Raw genomic sequence first — 17,288 nt, forward strand, 5'->3', positions numbered from 1 at the left:
GGTTGAAAAAAAAAAATTCTCCGAAAGCCTCGTTCGACCAACTTTTCCTTCGAAAGCAACGATTACAGCGCGCCGAATAACGAGAGAGAAAAAGAAAGAAAGAAGCACGGTTTGAAAGAAAAAGGAAACAGGATCGCGAGAGAAGATAAAAAAGAGAGAAGAGCGTGGATCATTGCCAGCTCGGGAAGAGTTGGCGCGACGATCCAAACGAGTCCTTTTATAATAATTATTGCCGACAAATAATTACCGCGTTGCATGTACAGAGTAGCCGATCTCACCGCCAAAACAGTTTAAAAAAAGAAGCAAAAACGGTAAAAAAAAAAAAAAAAAAAATTAATAATAATCGCGAGAAAAAAAAACGAGAGAAACGAAGCACCGGAGACACAGAGAAACGCATATACACACATACATACATACAATACACACACACGTATACACACACATATTCATGTCTTGTACTATACTCATTTTTCATTTTGCATAGAAGCTTGAAAGATCGACGTTGAACCCATTCTCGAAGAGATTTTTTTCCTCCGAGGGAGGAATCTTTCTCTAGAAATGGATTCAACGATCGATCGAGTTCAACGCGAGAGAAATCGATCGATTCCAAAGGCTTTTCCCTCTCCCCCCCCCACCCTCTCATTATGACGACGAATTTATTTCGCGAAAAATTCCGTGTACCGCGTGCAATGATCGCGTACGTACGGCAACGTAGAGCAATAAAACCCTAAGCAATAAACTAAAAAATCGATTAATTAACGAATTATTAACGCGTTTTAAATTATTAAAAGACGAGAAACGAGTAAAAAATTGAAATTAGTAAAGTCGGTTCGAGAGTAGAGAGCAGAAACATTTTTAAACAAGAGAAGATATAAGATATAAAATTAAGAACAAAAAGAAGAAAAAGAAAAAAAAATTAATCAATTAACGAAGTGCACCGTTTGACGCGTGTTTGTTGATTTGATCGATCGAAAAAAAAGAAAGAAAGAAAGAAAGAAAGAAAAAGATGGTATGCGTGAGAATAAATAAAAAAAATATATATATATATATATAAAATACAAAGAAATTAAAAAAAAGGGGGGGAGGGGAAAGAGCGCGAGATTCGAATAAATAAGTTGTGCTTCTTTCCCGCTCCCCTCCACTTTGCTTTCGATCAGAGAATCTTTGACCACCGGCACTAATCGTCTCTCGGTTTTTTAGCCACCGATTTTTTTCATTGTTCTTTCTTGATTACGTATAGTATATTTATTTTTTGCGAATTGTTATCAGTATTATTATTATTATTATTATTATTAACGTTTGCTGCATTATCGTATTTATTATTGTCGGTATTTATTATATTTATTATTATTATTATTATCATTATTATTATTATTATTATTAATATCGTGTACTTTATTTATCCTTATATTAATTCATTTTATTGCGTTCCTCTTGTTATTGTTGTGTATGATCGATACGGTAACAGCCATTATCACTGGTGATAATACTGTTATTAATAATATTCCATTCTATCGTCATCATTTTTCTATTATAATTTTTTCCTTTTATATATAAATATATATATATATGTGTATATATATATATATATATATATATATATATATATACACATACATAGGGTGGGTTCCTTGCATTGAAAAATGGCTTCGATAGATAACTTTAAACATTAAAACAATAAAAAAAAAATTCTATAAACACATATGACTTATTTGACCTTGTTCTCGAGTTACATTTTACGTTGAAATGATTCTGTTGCGAAAAAATTAAAAGATTTCCAAAATAACAAATAACAAATAAAATTGGATAATCAATGATGAAACATTTTCAAATTTCGGATATATTATTTTTGGAACATCTCTTATGAAGATAAGATAAAATATATTAAAAAAAAAATTTGTCAAATTCAAAGAAAATATTGACGTATATTTACATTTTTTATTTCTTTTTATTTTAAATTCATCCATCGAAACGATACCCTATATATAAATATATATATATATACATATGTTTATATATACACATATATATTGTTACTGATTGCTGATACAACGATTCGATACAACGATCAGTATCGCTAAATAGCATCGCGCAACGAAAAGAAATTTGTTCAAAGAAGGGAAAACGAGGTACATGCTATTTCCATTTCTTATTTTTCTCTTTAAATATTTTCTCGCGTCCAATTATTAGTAACAATAAAATGCAATATGGCGAATATTATTCGCCTTCCGCTAAGACTGTTTTTGTTCACGACGTAATATATTTACAATCATTGGTTGACACAATTGAATTTCTGGTCATCATATAGAACGCATAGAGTCACGAATTTCCGGTTTGATCGAGGCGGAAACTATACACGACACGTTTAAAGGCTGATTATAGCTTCGTTTCGCGGCCATATTTTAAAATTTCGAGTATTTCGAAAAATATGTATTTTTATATTCGGTTTGTAGAAATATTTTCCTAAAAAAAAAAAAAAGGCGTGGAATTATATGTTTTTAGTGTGAAAATAATTGATATGATTAAAAAAAAATATCGATAAAAGCGATAATGATATTTATGTTTCGAATCGAAAGAAAATATTCAGATTGAAAAATTTGGAAAATTTTAAAAGTTCGGAAAATTAAAAAAAAAAAATTGATATCGATATTATGTTATATCTAATGTGCATAGAAATTAAATAACTTAATTTAAATACCAACATTTCTTTTTCAATTTTAATATTATTAGCAATTGGCAAATATTTAAATATATTGTATAAGTTCTAAATAAATAATTTAACCAAATCTATAAAATAAATATCACTATGAAAATATTAAAAATATTACGAAATTTTCGAACAATCGATATTTCCACGATTTATAAAGCATATAAATCTGTTCAAGAAATAAAAAATTGAAAATTGTAGATGTCTTTTTTTTTTTTTTTTTTTAAATATTTAAAGCAAAATGGAATGATCTCCAATTAAATTGGCCGATGATAATAAAAAATAATATCGAGCGAATTGGATGCAAATATTCGACTGGACTCCCGAGTTCGTTACTGGAAATTGCACCGGTTCGTTACGGAAGTCTCACGGACAATTAAACTATTTTAATTGACCAACCAGCGAGACCATTTCACGTTTGTCGTAACTTCACGGTGTTATTAACAGCCGAAAGCGATTCTCGAACTAATTAAGAGTTCTTTCCACCGTGCCGTGGAAAATTCAGCCTCTGTTTTCCCTCGGCCTTATTGCTACTGTCGAGAAAAATAATCGTTAATCTGTCTCTTTTCCTAAAAAGAACCATTTGTTTTCGACGGAAACAGTTAATTACTAAAATGCCAGAAGCAATAAATGTATTTTTTTTCCACTTTGTAAAACGATTAAAGGTCTTTCTGATCTGTGATTCTCTTTCCGGTGAAATATTTTTTTTAATTAATCATTATATATACCTAACGTACAAACATTTCTATATAACAATTATTTTAAAATAAAGAAATCTACTTCTTTTAAATATATTTAAAAAATTTCAGATTGAGATGCAATTTTTGTTTTATTTATATTCGTTATAAACTCGTATAATTGTTTTAGTGGAAAATAAATTCTGTATATTATTTTTGTAGCATTGTAGCTGCTGTCCTATCTTATTCGCAACACTATTTATTTTTCACTTTCACCCTTGACGCGTGCACGGCACAGTAAGTCAGATAATGTTGGCCAATTCTCAGAAATTCATGGATCATATATCTTCGAATATACGGCCAGGCACGGCATAGCTTAAGCTATATTATAATACATAACTTGCTGTTTCCAAGGACAATTCCAACTTGTAACGAATAAATATCTTTAGAATATTTTTTAAAAATTAAATTACTTTTTTAAAAATGTTCTCTAAATTATCGTAACAAAATTTACGAAGAAAAAGTTAACTAATTTTAAATTACTGATCGAGAATCTTACAATTCTTGAAAAAGCTTCCGCTTCGATGCAAAACCTCGAGTTTCTTAAATTCCTAATGATCGAACAATACGTTTAAAGATCAATCATAGCTTGCAACAGTATTTTTCATATCGATTGATTTAAAGAACAAAGAAACACTTTTTCACACATTTGTGTCGCGCATCGATATTCAATTATTTTCGAAAAAAAAATACGAATTAAATAAATAAAAATGTAAAAAATAGATTCGACGAGTTTAGATTTGAAATAGAAGTTTTTAGAAATGAAAATACTGTTCTGGCCAAAGTAATAGTTTTCCTCGTGAGTCAATATCTTCGTTTTGTTTTGTTTACTTAAGACTTTACTCGTCTTGCCCAAGGTGAAACAAAAAAGAAAAAGTGCGCGTAACTCACAAGTAATATTATATTCTGTACATAAATACGTACGTATATATCTATATCATTGCGTAAATATTTAATGCATATATAAAAATTTCCTAAACTACGTTTTAGAAGAAAATAACATTTACGCAATAAAAAACACAACTATATAACTTAATTAGATAATTCTATCGTATAACTCTGTAATTCGTAATTAGTCTAATCTTCCTCTAATTAAAAGCGAAATATTCTTCACTTATCTCTACTCGCTTTTGATACTTGCTCGATTGAACAGCATCATGTTTGTTCGCTGGAACAGCAATAGTTTGGAAATTTTGAAAATACAATATTTATTGTCGATATTATATATTAATATATCATTCAAAAATATTAGTTTTATATATAGGAAAAGATAATAATAATAATAATATGATCATAATATTATTATGAATTTTGAATCTTTATGAACAACAATATGTATAATAATGGAAGAATATAATTTTTCTATTTTTTTCTATCTATATATTTAATTAATTTTATCACTCGTATTATTTCTTTATTGAAACGTTATAATTCTATTAATATAATATTTTCCACGAATAGAATTTATCATCTCTGAAAATCGACGGATTCAATATGAATTCGTCAAAACTATTGCTGCTTCCAGCTTTCTTCTGCCCGTGTCTCCTCGACTGGCCGTGTTATTTCTTCTACTCCTATCTCAAATGTCTGTGCACTTTTGCGAATTTCTATCTAAGGCTGAAATCTTTGCCGTGTCTATTTCCTGTCTCCCTCGAGTGACGATTTTCTCGATTAATAAACAACGAGAGAACTTCAATTACATTCGTCTGTTCTTTCTAGTCGAATCAAAAAAAATTTCTAAATGAAGTATTCAGATGATCAATATATATATTATTAACATTTCAAGATTTTCAATATCCTAAATTATAGTACATAAAAATAATTGATATATATTGTTAATGTAATATCATTGAACTTTTACAAGAACATCGTACGTAAAACTGATCAATATACAATATTATTCGATATACGCATATTGTTAATATAATATTGATAAATATTTATACTTGAATATTGAATATCGAGAATTTTGAAATATTAAAATATAATTAATCGTCTGAATGCTCTTTAACTACAAGCACGTCGTATCGTTCACAATTTCTTGTCTCGACTATTATTGTTTTATTAATTTTAACAATCAACAAACATTTTTACAAAGGATAATTCCACGTGAATAAATATTACGTTTTATGAGTTAATTTCAGTAAATTATTAGTTTCGAAAGTTCACGTGCACTATCGGATTAAATAATGATAAATAACTTCCTTACGATTGCATGATCATGTAACAAGCTCGGTAATTAAATTTAATTCGTTCATCTAACTGATTCTCCATAACTGCAAACGATTCTATTCTAATCGATTTTCTCATTTCCTTTATTATATATTATTTTATTTATGATTCTGATTTATAGAGGAAAGTTATAAAAAAAAAAAAAAAAAATTCAACAACAATTCTACAATATTATAACAATTAAATTTAATTGGAAACGCTATTATGCATTTGAAACGATTTCGACGAGCTTCCTCGTTTTCTACATCGTAATTTATTCTGATTTTCCTTCAGGGTTTCCAAAATACGAGACCAATCAAGAACTTCTTTAAGATGTCTATCGAACGAATATCTCGAATATATTCAACCGAAAAACTAGGAGAATACTTCGCACGGTTATTACCAATTCTTAGAAACTTTGAACTTCGAAAGCTTTCACGCAATCTCTCCTCTGACTCATGGCTACGAAACTATATCTCGATCTTTGCTGCTATAGTAATAGTAACGGTCGAACGAACAGTGTCGATGAAAGCAGGTGGAACACAAGTTAACATTAAGTGAATCTTGTCTTGTTAGACTGACGCGAAATAAGCAACGCGAAACACATTGTGGGAACACATTTCGTCGCTCGTTTTACTCGTATAGTTTACGGTATCGTACCAAGAGAGAACGAGGGAGGAGGATCGAATGAGAGCAAGAAATTGCGATTGCAATGCTAGTGAACACCATTTCTGCTACGTTTCAAGAACGAAACCCTCGTATCCGAGATAGTATCGTTCGTATTATTATATAGAGTGACGCGTTACGGTTGTCAAAAAAATTTTATTTATTAATGATATATCAGAACATATAACATGAACGACAACATGGAAACGCGTCGCGTTTTGTAATCCTTCCAATAAGAGCCTTGACAATTTTTTAACTATTCGTTAGTTGCCTTAGTATAAGCAAAGAAAAATGGAAAAATGAAAAAAAAAAAAAGAAAATGAGGGAGAAAAGGAAATTAGATGAAGAGGGAAACGGAGAAGAAAGGTGAACGAATGCTCCCCCGGCCCCAATTTCATGTGATCCCCGCACACGATTATATCGTAGTTGGTGCCGGTGTTTTCTCTAACTGCAATACGTGATAATTTCAGTTGAACGAATATTTATTTCCCGTTTGGAAAAGTAGTGTAGATAGATTCAAAATATATAAAGTTGAGAGGGAGAAATATGTATTATTACAATATATGACCATCTGGCAGACCATTTTTATTGCAATACCAATACGTTCCAAAACGAATACGGATACTCATATACACGCGCGACCATATCGGTTGCAGTACGAGTGAGCCAATGATGTTCCTTGTTCGAACCGCGCCCATGGCTCGTTCAGTGAACGTAACTTTGTATGTATATTTGTAGAACAGAGAATACGAATCGAACGCCTGAATCTTCAAATGAACATTAAACGCGCGTCCTTTATCTAATATAATATAATATACACGCAATATAGGGATAGTTGATAACATATAGTGTACACAGTTATGATATATATATAATATATTATTATACATAATATATTTTATATATTCCGATGAAACATAAACGGTAAATTTATGTAAGGGAACTGTAGCTTTCGCCAACGTGACTTTCGTGTAAGACATGGACTTACTACCTTAAACCACGCATAAGAAACACCAATCCCTTCCATACATCTCGACAGATATATTCGTATTATATATGGGAATCGAGAATGCAACCTCGTTTTGCAGCAGATTCGAGGAGGCCGAGTACCTTAGACTCCGTCGATGATAATAAAATGCGCTTAATAGCACGATGTCACTTAGAGAACGATGTGTTCAGGATCTAGTTCTAGCATTAAGTACGCATGTACACAACAAAGTAGCTACCGTGTTTCTTCACGATCAATTCATACGTTCGAATTTACAAATTTTATTTTTGCCGGATATCGTTCGCGCTTGCGTTTTCGATTTGTTTTCACTTTCGCGATTATTCTATCGAAGATGTACGCAAAGAAAGAAATATATTCGAAAATATTTATCATTGAAGACGATAATGAATTATTAAATTGAATTATCGAATAAATTTTTTAAACTTACCAATATTGATAGATGAAACGTAACGGTGACACGAAAGTCCTGTTACAAAATGGCCGATAAACTAATTTTTCTGCAAGTAGAAATTTAATCAATATATTAATGATATTATAAATACAAAAAATACGTTTTAAAAAGTAAAATTGTATTGATTATTAATGATATTATAAATGATATGATGATTATGTAAGATTTATTTTCTTTCGTGAATAATATTTCATAAAGTAAATTAAAGAACATATATCGAAGTAGACAAATAATATACATATATATGACAGAATGTATCAGGAAATGTATTTAAAAAAATATATTTATTTCTTATCGAGATCGTGATACACGATTATTTATGATACGTGATTATTTTAATGATATTTGAATATTCTTCACGTGAACAATCGATTAACAAATTCGCTAATAAAATAAGAATAGTTTCTTTCCCGCCATTATTAATAATCGAAGCACAGTGTAACCAGTAATTGTTTAAACATCAATCATTGTTATAAATTATTATAAACTTACCTAAAAAAATCAACGTGCGTGCATTTTCGATGATATTGTAGATATTAATAACACAAAATTTAACACCATATAGTTATAAGACAGAAAAGATCAATCTTGTTACGACAAACCGCCAAAGATTATTCGGCTTAGTTCCTTACTCATCGCGCCACCTGCAAACCGTCGAGGACTACAAAGTTATATAGATTACGCACGTATGCATAAATTTTGAATATCGAAGCGCGATCGTGCAACGGCATCTTTTTTTCTTTTTTGAAAAGTCGAAGAAATAGAAAAATACGAAAAGCCCGGAACACGAAAAAACGAAGTAAAAAATAAAGATAAAGAAAGAAAGAAACAATTCTATTTTATATTTAAAAAAATGAAATATGAAAAATAATTTCATTAAATTTTTTAAAAATACGACGAATGAGAACAGTTGCGTAATAAATCCGATCGCTCACGCACATTTTTGATGCATAAAAATAATATATTATATACACTGTATACATTCATAGTATATGCACATATGCATTAGCGAATTAACGAAACTTGCCTAATTATTGTGTCTATTATGGATTAATTATATTATTGTCATTTATTTTTTTGTTATCGATCTTTTCGATTGCATATGTTTTTTCTTTGGTTTCTTTTTCTCCGCGTTCTATAGTGTAAATAAGAACCGTATAGGGACGATGTAACGATGTAAAAGAATTAGTAAAGTAAAATAGTAGCAGTATCAAAGGTGAAACTTTAAAGCATATAGTATATATTAGAGTCTCATGAGACGAGATACACTATAAAATAAGTAATGTTATACTGGCGAGAACTGGGTTCCCAGTTGGGCCAATATTCGATAAATATCGGCGTGAAGGATCTAGTTATTTTTTCTTTATCTTTTTAGTTCGTTCGTGATCGCGTGATGATCGTTGCTTTTCTCAGGAGATGAAAGCCTGTCTCGACGTGACATTGCTCGGATTCGTTGGTTGCGAGAACCAAATAATTAATTTAATTTTCTTCGTATAAACGTGTGTAATAAAACCATTTGTACATATGTACTTACTCTCATATGTTTTCCCAGTTTCTTGGAATATTTTAATAAAATTTTAAAAGTTGTGAGTCATTTAAATACTGCAATATTTTAAAAAGAAAATTGTTACACGTGTAAAAATTCAATTCATAATAATAATTATAAACATGATGTACGCGTATATATATATAAATATGTACATAAATATCAAATACGATTGTTTAATGTGTAATGTGCATCAATGTGTAATTTCAATCGTGGTATTGTGTTAATACGGAATATATGTTTTTTATTATTTTATCAATTTGGTAAAGATTATTAAATTAATATATTATTTTTAGAAAAATTTAAAAATAATTTAACCAGTATTGGAATATTTCTTTTTCATTTGACTGAAACTGGGATAACAACATATGAATTTCATGCATAATCCTTAAATACTGATTGCATCCAGTGACCTACATTCCAGTAGATTCCTAACCTAATATTGCAAATAAATGACATAATGCAAAGGTAACGTATATAAAATCGATATATTCTTGCATTTTCACACAAATATTGAGGATATGAAATTTCGAATTGTAGGTTTGAATGTTATATACTTGATCATAAGCTTAAATTTGAAATTGGCGATCGCTTTAATGTCGAGATCAAAGGATCGTAGATAGTTGGATGCAACGAAATATTGGGTTGGAAAATCTTAATGAAGGGAACCTGATGGGTAATCAAATTTATTAAAAAAACTTCACAAGGAACACCTAAAATATTTTTGTTATAATTTATAATTTTATAAATTTCTGTTAAAAATAATTTGTCTTCTTTTTTAAAAAAGGTTATATAATTGACAAAGATGATTAAGAATATTGGAAGAGAAAAAAATTTAATTGAATTTATATCTAAAAAATGATGATTCAGCTGTTCGTAAAAACTGCATGGTGGACATCAATTTCGTGAATTATCGCGTGCAAATCTTTCATTTGCATAAAACGTGTTGAAAAAAAAATAAGAAAGATTGCACGCAACGTTACAGCAATAACGCTCAAGCACGAGATTAAATGGCTACTTGTGTGTAACCACATTTATGTCGTCGATGTTTAATGTTTGTGGAACAAGAAAATTAGTAAAAAAAAAAAAATTATGTATTAAATGTTCAATTATACTTGGTGTAATATTCAATAAGGAAATAAGAAAACAATGTCAATAATATTATTATATTATGGAACGTAAAAACGCTATGTTTTTTAAATTAAAAAACGACTGGACCACTCGGACGATCGTCGAAGCGGTAGTAAACGGTGTTGTTCCTGGCGCTTCGACGCGAGCTCAAAGATGAAAACGTGATACATTAATTTTCGCTGATATAAATTAACGATTCGGCTCATGTCTGATGTAGTAGAACTGTAGTCATACGTACTCTCCAGTCAAGACAAAAGCAATACTCGAATATAGAATAATTTTTCATATGTAATGTCCATGAGTATATGTACAAATATTTGAACACCTTTATGTATGAAAACTTCGATAATTGACCATATTCGATGACAAGATTACACGTTGCGAGTGAAGTTTATTAACTCAATAAATGCTCAAAACTCATAAATATCAAATATGTAAAAGAGAGAAGGAAAAAATTAAAATTGATTCCATATCTAGAAAAGAAATAAAGAATAATCTTCTTTTTAGATTGATTTAATGAAAAATTATGTATATACGTAAAATGATCCTTAATGTGGGAAAAAATTTTATGTATTTGAGAAATATACATTTTGAGTAAAGGAGAAATTAAATGTATATATACAATTCAATTCCAATGGAATGGAACGAAATGCTCAATGGCAATTAAAAAAGGATATGAGAGATTTGAGCATCTTGTTGAGTGTCATTGTCACAAAATTATCTACTTAAGCAATAACGCATTACCCCACGTAATAATCATTTAAAAAAAAAATGATTCCAGGTTCCCATGAAACTCGTTCTATGCATGGAATAACCTGATAATAAAAGGCCAACTATATAAAATGCGCGCGATCAATCGATCAGGATTGCTCAAGAAACTAGAAACGAGTCAATAACGAGTCAATAAAATTCGTAAGTCTCGTTAAGTTTAATTAGACGTTATAGCAAGCTAACCATTTATATAGCAGTGATATTAAGTACAAATAATAAAAAGAAAAAAAAAAGAAAAGAGGAAGAACGAAAATGGAAAAAAAAAAAAAAAAAAAGATTATAAAATTTCGTAGACAAACAAATGCAACTACGTTAGTCGAATTGTCATTTCCTTCGCTCTTCGATGTTCGCGCGCATTTTCGATCGATAATGTAAAAAGAATCGGATAAAAAAAAAAAGTGATCGTCAAAGATGTCGTGTCGATTATTAAGAACAAAGTATTTTATATTATACCATTGCAAGAAGAAAGTTCAATTTAATAGGAATCTACTGATGATCACTTTTTTCACTTCTCGTTATTCACACGAAATTTCTCTCTGTTCAGACTCTCACTGTTCACTGTACTTTCCACTTCGTCTTCGACCTATATGCGTACGAGAAACATCTCGGTTGCAAAGCGTTCGCAATTAATAATTAAACTTTAACAAACATAATATGTATACACGTAGGCGCATCGAGTGTAATGACACTAGTGTTTTGTGGACGTAGAAATTTTAATTATAATTTATTCTTTTATTTAGACATGGTAAAGATATTGAAGCTGAAAAAAATTGATTTTTTTTTTGTTATTTATTTATTGAAAAAAAGATTGAATTTTTAATTTTATTTATTTATTTATTTATTTTTTCTTACATATTTTATTTCATCAAGAATAAGAGGAATACACATTTGGATCAAGTTTTTAATTGGAATACGAATGCTCTACCAAAGTAAGTACGAATTACTACGTCCGGAAACAGAACGAAAATGCGAAAATGTAACAGCAGCCTCTCGCTCGAGATTCTTCTATCTGTCGTTATATCTTTTCCTATTTCTACCTCTACCTTCTGTTTTCATACAGCTCTCTATTCTCTTCTAACCAACTAAACGTATTATTATTGTATTACATCCTCTCATGAAACGTGAAATATTTCCTATTTATTACCATATCAAAGCGACTATGTAAAAGACTTGGTAGAGGTTAAGAGACACGTAATTGTTCTCATAATGTTTCCTTCAACCCGCTTTCAATTCCTTCTGTCACTGTCTCGATATCTTTTTATATATATCAAAAGACTTTCCGTTAACGAAGATGATTTTTGACCGATTCTTCGTTGAGATGATGATAGGCGTGAATTTTTGATTCGATTTCATAATGTTTTTTAGCTTTTAAGAAAACGATCGTCTAAACACAAAAAATGTCTGTTTTTGAAGCTGCAAGCTTTTCTTATCGGGAAAAAAAAAAGGAGCCTTTTAAGGTTGATAAACAAATTTGTTGTTTTGGAATAGTATATGAGCGAGAGAAAGAGAGAGCGTAAGAAGAATGAAACGAGAGAGAGAGAGAGAGAGAGAAAGTGAGAAACGGAAAGAATGAGGAGAGAGAGAGAGAGAGAAAGAGGAGAACGAAGAAAAAAGTGCCTATATACATCAGTAAAAATTATTCATTAGCGTGTATTTATGCGTTTCAACGAGTACGGACAGTGTCAATTACAGGTTTGAAAAAAAAAAAAGAAAAGAATAAGCAAACAAGATAGCATACGTGATGAAAACGAAAGATATGAGCAAAGAAATATGACGAAGCAATATCGAGCGATGATCCGAGATTACAAACGCTTGCGAGTACCAATTATTAACAACGACTACGACGATGACGATAATGATTGCGAACTATGATTACTATTTATTGTTATTATTGATTGCGAACCTAAATTAATGAGCTAATCGCCGTGGGGTGTCGCTAGGGTTTCATTAGGATGTGTAGATGGCGTTTCGAGACAAATGTTTTTTTCCGATCAACGTCGAGAGATAAAATAAGAAAGGATCGATGGAACAAAGTTAGTTGGAAAACTAAAATTATACCGTGCAAAAGCAATAAGTGATTTAACGTATTGACATTTCTTCGCGTATATATTATCGTTTGGAAGCTTGCTTGAAAAAAAAGCGTCATTTCGTTCTGCAAAAAATCGTGCTTCCAAAGCATCGCCATGTATCCTTATGGGCTCGTTACGCCGCATACCACGGAGTTAGGGACGGATGTGATATAAGGTGAACCTTAATCTTACCTATAACGCATATAGATATTGATATTGTATGCATTGTGATAGTATCCTCGAGGAAAAAAAAAAAAGAAAAAAAGAGAACAACACACACCAATCTAAAAAAAAAAAATAACAACAACAGCAACAAAAGAAAAGAACAAACCGCCTAAAAAAAAAAAAAAAAAATCCCTGCCTCCTCTAAAGTGCGACTGATATTTACAGGATATTGTTCCAATTGGATGCTCCCAAGGAAGCCGGGGTATTCAAAAGCAATAACTTCGTAGGCGGTCGCGGATCCTCGATGAGGTACCTTTGCGACCGATTAATATAAATAATAATAACGGCGCAGAAAAAAAAAATAATAATAAATAAATAGGCCGAGTGAATTTTTAACCTTAATAATTTTAATTGTAACGATGACTTAGTGGCGCAAGATCACATACACACACACACAAGGACGTACGAAGTCTGGATCACACTCGGGACACGTGTACACACATACATACACACACACACATTTACACAAATGTAGTGAATAATTATTTGCTACTCGTTACGATAATAAGCTAATCGAGAAAATAAGAGAGAATAATTTAGCGAGGATGAGAAAATAGCGAGAGAGAGAGAGAGAGAAAGAGGAAAACGGACGCGTGAAAGAGGGGAGTACGAGCAGTAAGAAATGGTAGAAATAGTGTAGTGGAACATTTATACACGAGCGCCTAGCACGCGCACACCCATCCACATAGCCACGTACATACAGTGACACACTATACAGTGAGCCTAATAAACGATTTAGTAAGAGTTATTATTATAATTAAAAAAAAAAAAGAAAGAAAAGAAAAAAAGAAAAAAAAAGAAAGAAAGAAAGAAAGAAAGAAAAGGCGAGGAGACTAGCGATGGCTTTTATAAGATGAAGTAATAAGACGCAGCGCGAATAAAAACGCGCATCACTGGTTACATTGATATACATAAATCTATTATATATATATAAATATATATATATATATTATATACATAAAAAAAATATTATATATATATTATAGTATTTCGAACTTTAGTTCGAAGAAAATAGCAACGGTACGACGAGTGAGTAGAGAGCGCAAAAATAATAACTAAAGTTTTGTCGTGAAGATCGAAGGAAAAGTGAATACCGTGTGTGTGAATGAATGTGTGTGTGTGAGTGAGAGAGAGAAAGAAAGAGAGAGTGAATGTAATAAAGAAAAGAAAAGAAAAGAAAAGAAAAGAATAATAATAAAACGGAAAGAACGAAGGAGTAGAGAAGTAAATGCAAAAAGAAGAAAAAAAAGAAAAAAAAATAATAATTGCGCAGGTATCCATATTTTATAGCTTTTACGTAAGGAAATTAAAACCGTACACACGCAGAACGCGAAGTTAACTATATATATTTATATAGATACGTTGACACGGTATTACCGGTGAAATTATATCGAATTACTGATTAGGGCTGGCGTTGTATACACGATGATTTATCGCCTCGATGATTACGCGTCGTTCGCGTTTATTCGAACTAAATCCACGGGAACGTGAATCTACGAGATAATGTACGAAGAAGAAGAAAAAAGAAAATACGAGAACCATTGTTACTTAACGCGTACATATTATGTACATGGCGATTTACTTTTACCATAGCTAACCTACTGTCATCACTATCGTTCTTTACAACTAGTTATTATATTATTTTCGACTCGACTATTATTATTCCCCGTTATCGACGATACATTATTATTTATTATATTATACATTTATCGCAAAATGTCAACGATTGAACGACGACGAAGAGATTACCAGTTATCCATTATATCTATTAACGGAAAAAGGAGAAGAAGGAAAAAAAAAAAAATAATAATAATAATAATAATAATAATAATAATAATAATAATAATTATACCTTGCATGACTACGTAGGGCTATACTGCCGCCGAAGCAATACAAAGAGCAATATAGAGTTAAAAAAAAAAAAAAGGTAATTAACGAGAATTAAAGGTAAACTAAAGGTAAACGATATTAATAGCCGCGGAGAAAAAAATGCCGTAGGTATATTATACATTAAAGACTCGATACTTAACACTTGATGAACACTTTAATGATACATGTACACACGTACACACACGTATATAATATATATATAATATAATACGTACATATATTACAGAGAAACGCAATATAAATACGAATACATACACGACAAAAGATTACATAACACCACACACACACACACACATACGTACAGAAACACGCCACCAGGTGGATACACTATGTATGGTCATTAATTTATTCTGACCGTAGTGCTAATTGTACTTAGCATTTACGTAGATGACACTAATTGCCTAGGTCGACCAGCTCGTCCGGGGTTCCTGTTGCCGTGCGCCGTGTTACACCCTCTCCTCCTCCTCTGACACAACTCCTCTCCCTCCTTCCATCCATCGTTCGTTTCCTTCCCGCGGCGAGGAAGCCATGATGATATCGCCGTCGCGGTATAAATTTCCTAGCGCGTGGTGCCGCCGAACGGCAAGGGCGAGAACCCTGGTCGATCAAATTTCGCCTAATAATGAAAACGACAAAAGGAAAAAAAAAAAAAAACGTGTAGTGATATAGAGATTATTCGTAGAATGGCTAATGTATTTCACTCGGTGCCTGTGACAGCTGAGTAAGCTCGCTATCTGTTCAAGAACGAGATGATTGACAATACAATTGTTGGATGGGGAGCAACGTATTCGAACCTGTTCACCTTCCTTCTCGAAGCTTTCTGTTTCGATCGAAATATTTTCTTTTGACATGTATTAATTTAATTTGGTTAAAAAAAAATAAAAATTGAAAAACTTTTTTTTTTTTTTTACGAATAAATTCATTTAATTTTCTCGATCGAAAATGGATTATCAATCGAACGAGATTCGCTTTCCTAATTTTTCATTCTTCGTATCGGAATATTTCGAATGTTTGTTTTCTAAGGATCGACAACACGTTCGATCGATAAGGCTGTTCACGGGTACCACCTGGAACACGTAGTATTAGCATGGTGTGAAAACGATAGTGACGCTAGATGAATTAGCTTTAAGCTTCTTTCTCGCTAAGAGGGAATCTATTATTATAATAACGATATTTACATACATTTGTATTATTTGTAAACTAGCGCTAATACAAAACTCCAAATTTGTGCATCGACTACGCGAAACAAGAAGAGAGCCCCGTTTCCCTGACACCCTTATTCCCGTACCCACGAAGCCCAGACGAACGAGTCAAAACTGAGAAATCGAAGAAAAAAGAGAAAAAAAGAAGAAAAAAAGAAAAAAAAAGTAAAAAAAATGAAAAAAATGAAAAAAAAAAAAATAAAGAAGAAGGAAATGGAAAATAAAAATCCCGCCCTTGTTCCTGTTCCGCTCGTTCGAACGGACACCAACGTTTTTCTAATGAAATGTGAAAAAGAAAAAAACGACGAAATCATTAAAAAGAACACCAGAATATCTTTCGTTTCTCCGTTCCAGTTTGTAATTTTTCGCTCTGTAACGTCTCTCGTCTTATTATATGTAATAATCTTCTCTCTCTGTAATATCGGGCCTTTTCCTCCAAACGAAGTAAAATAACGAGATATAAAAAAGAAAAAAAAGAAAAAAAAAAAAAGAAAAGAAACGACGAAGGGGAAAAAATGTGAAAAGAGAAAAAAAAAGAGAAAAATAAAAGATGACGAAGATGAGGAAGAACACGGAATAAGAGAAACACGAAAACTTTACCTATCCTGACATGCTTCTCATAGTGTTGGATGGTAACGTTACAAGACAAAAAAGGGAATAAAACGTTAATTGA

The 17,288-nt window shown here is 31.2% G+C and overlaps 1 long non-coding RNA gene across 1 annotated transcript; it reads left to right on the forward strand.

The window, feature by feature from the left end:
• The first annotated feature begins 7,966 nt into the window (after positions 1-7,966).
• LOC113218632 lies at positions 7,967-17,105 on the forward strand. The gene is made up of 2 exons (XR_003304346.1): positions 7,967-10,003; positions 10,115-17,105. It is a non-coding gene; the product is annotated as an uncharacterized LOC113218632 (long non-coding RNA).
• Positions 17,106-17,288: the final 183 nt, after the last annotated feature.

The sequence above is a fragment of the Apis mellifera genome, linkage group LG1 (assembly GCF_003254395.2).
Source record: "Apis mellifera strain DH4 linkage group LG1, Amel_HAv3.1, whole genome shotgun sequence".
Classification (NCBI taxonomy): Eukaryota; Metazoa; Arthropoda; class Insecta; order Hymenoptera; family Apidae; genus Apis; species Apis mellifera.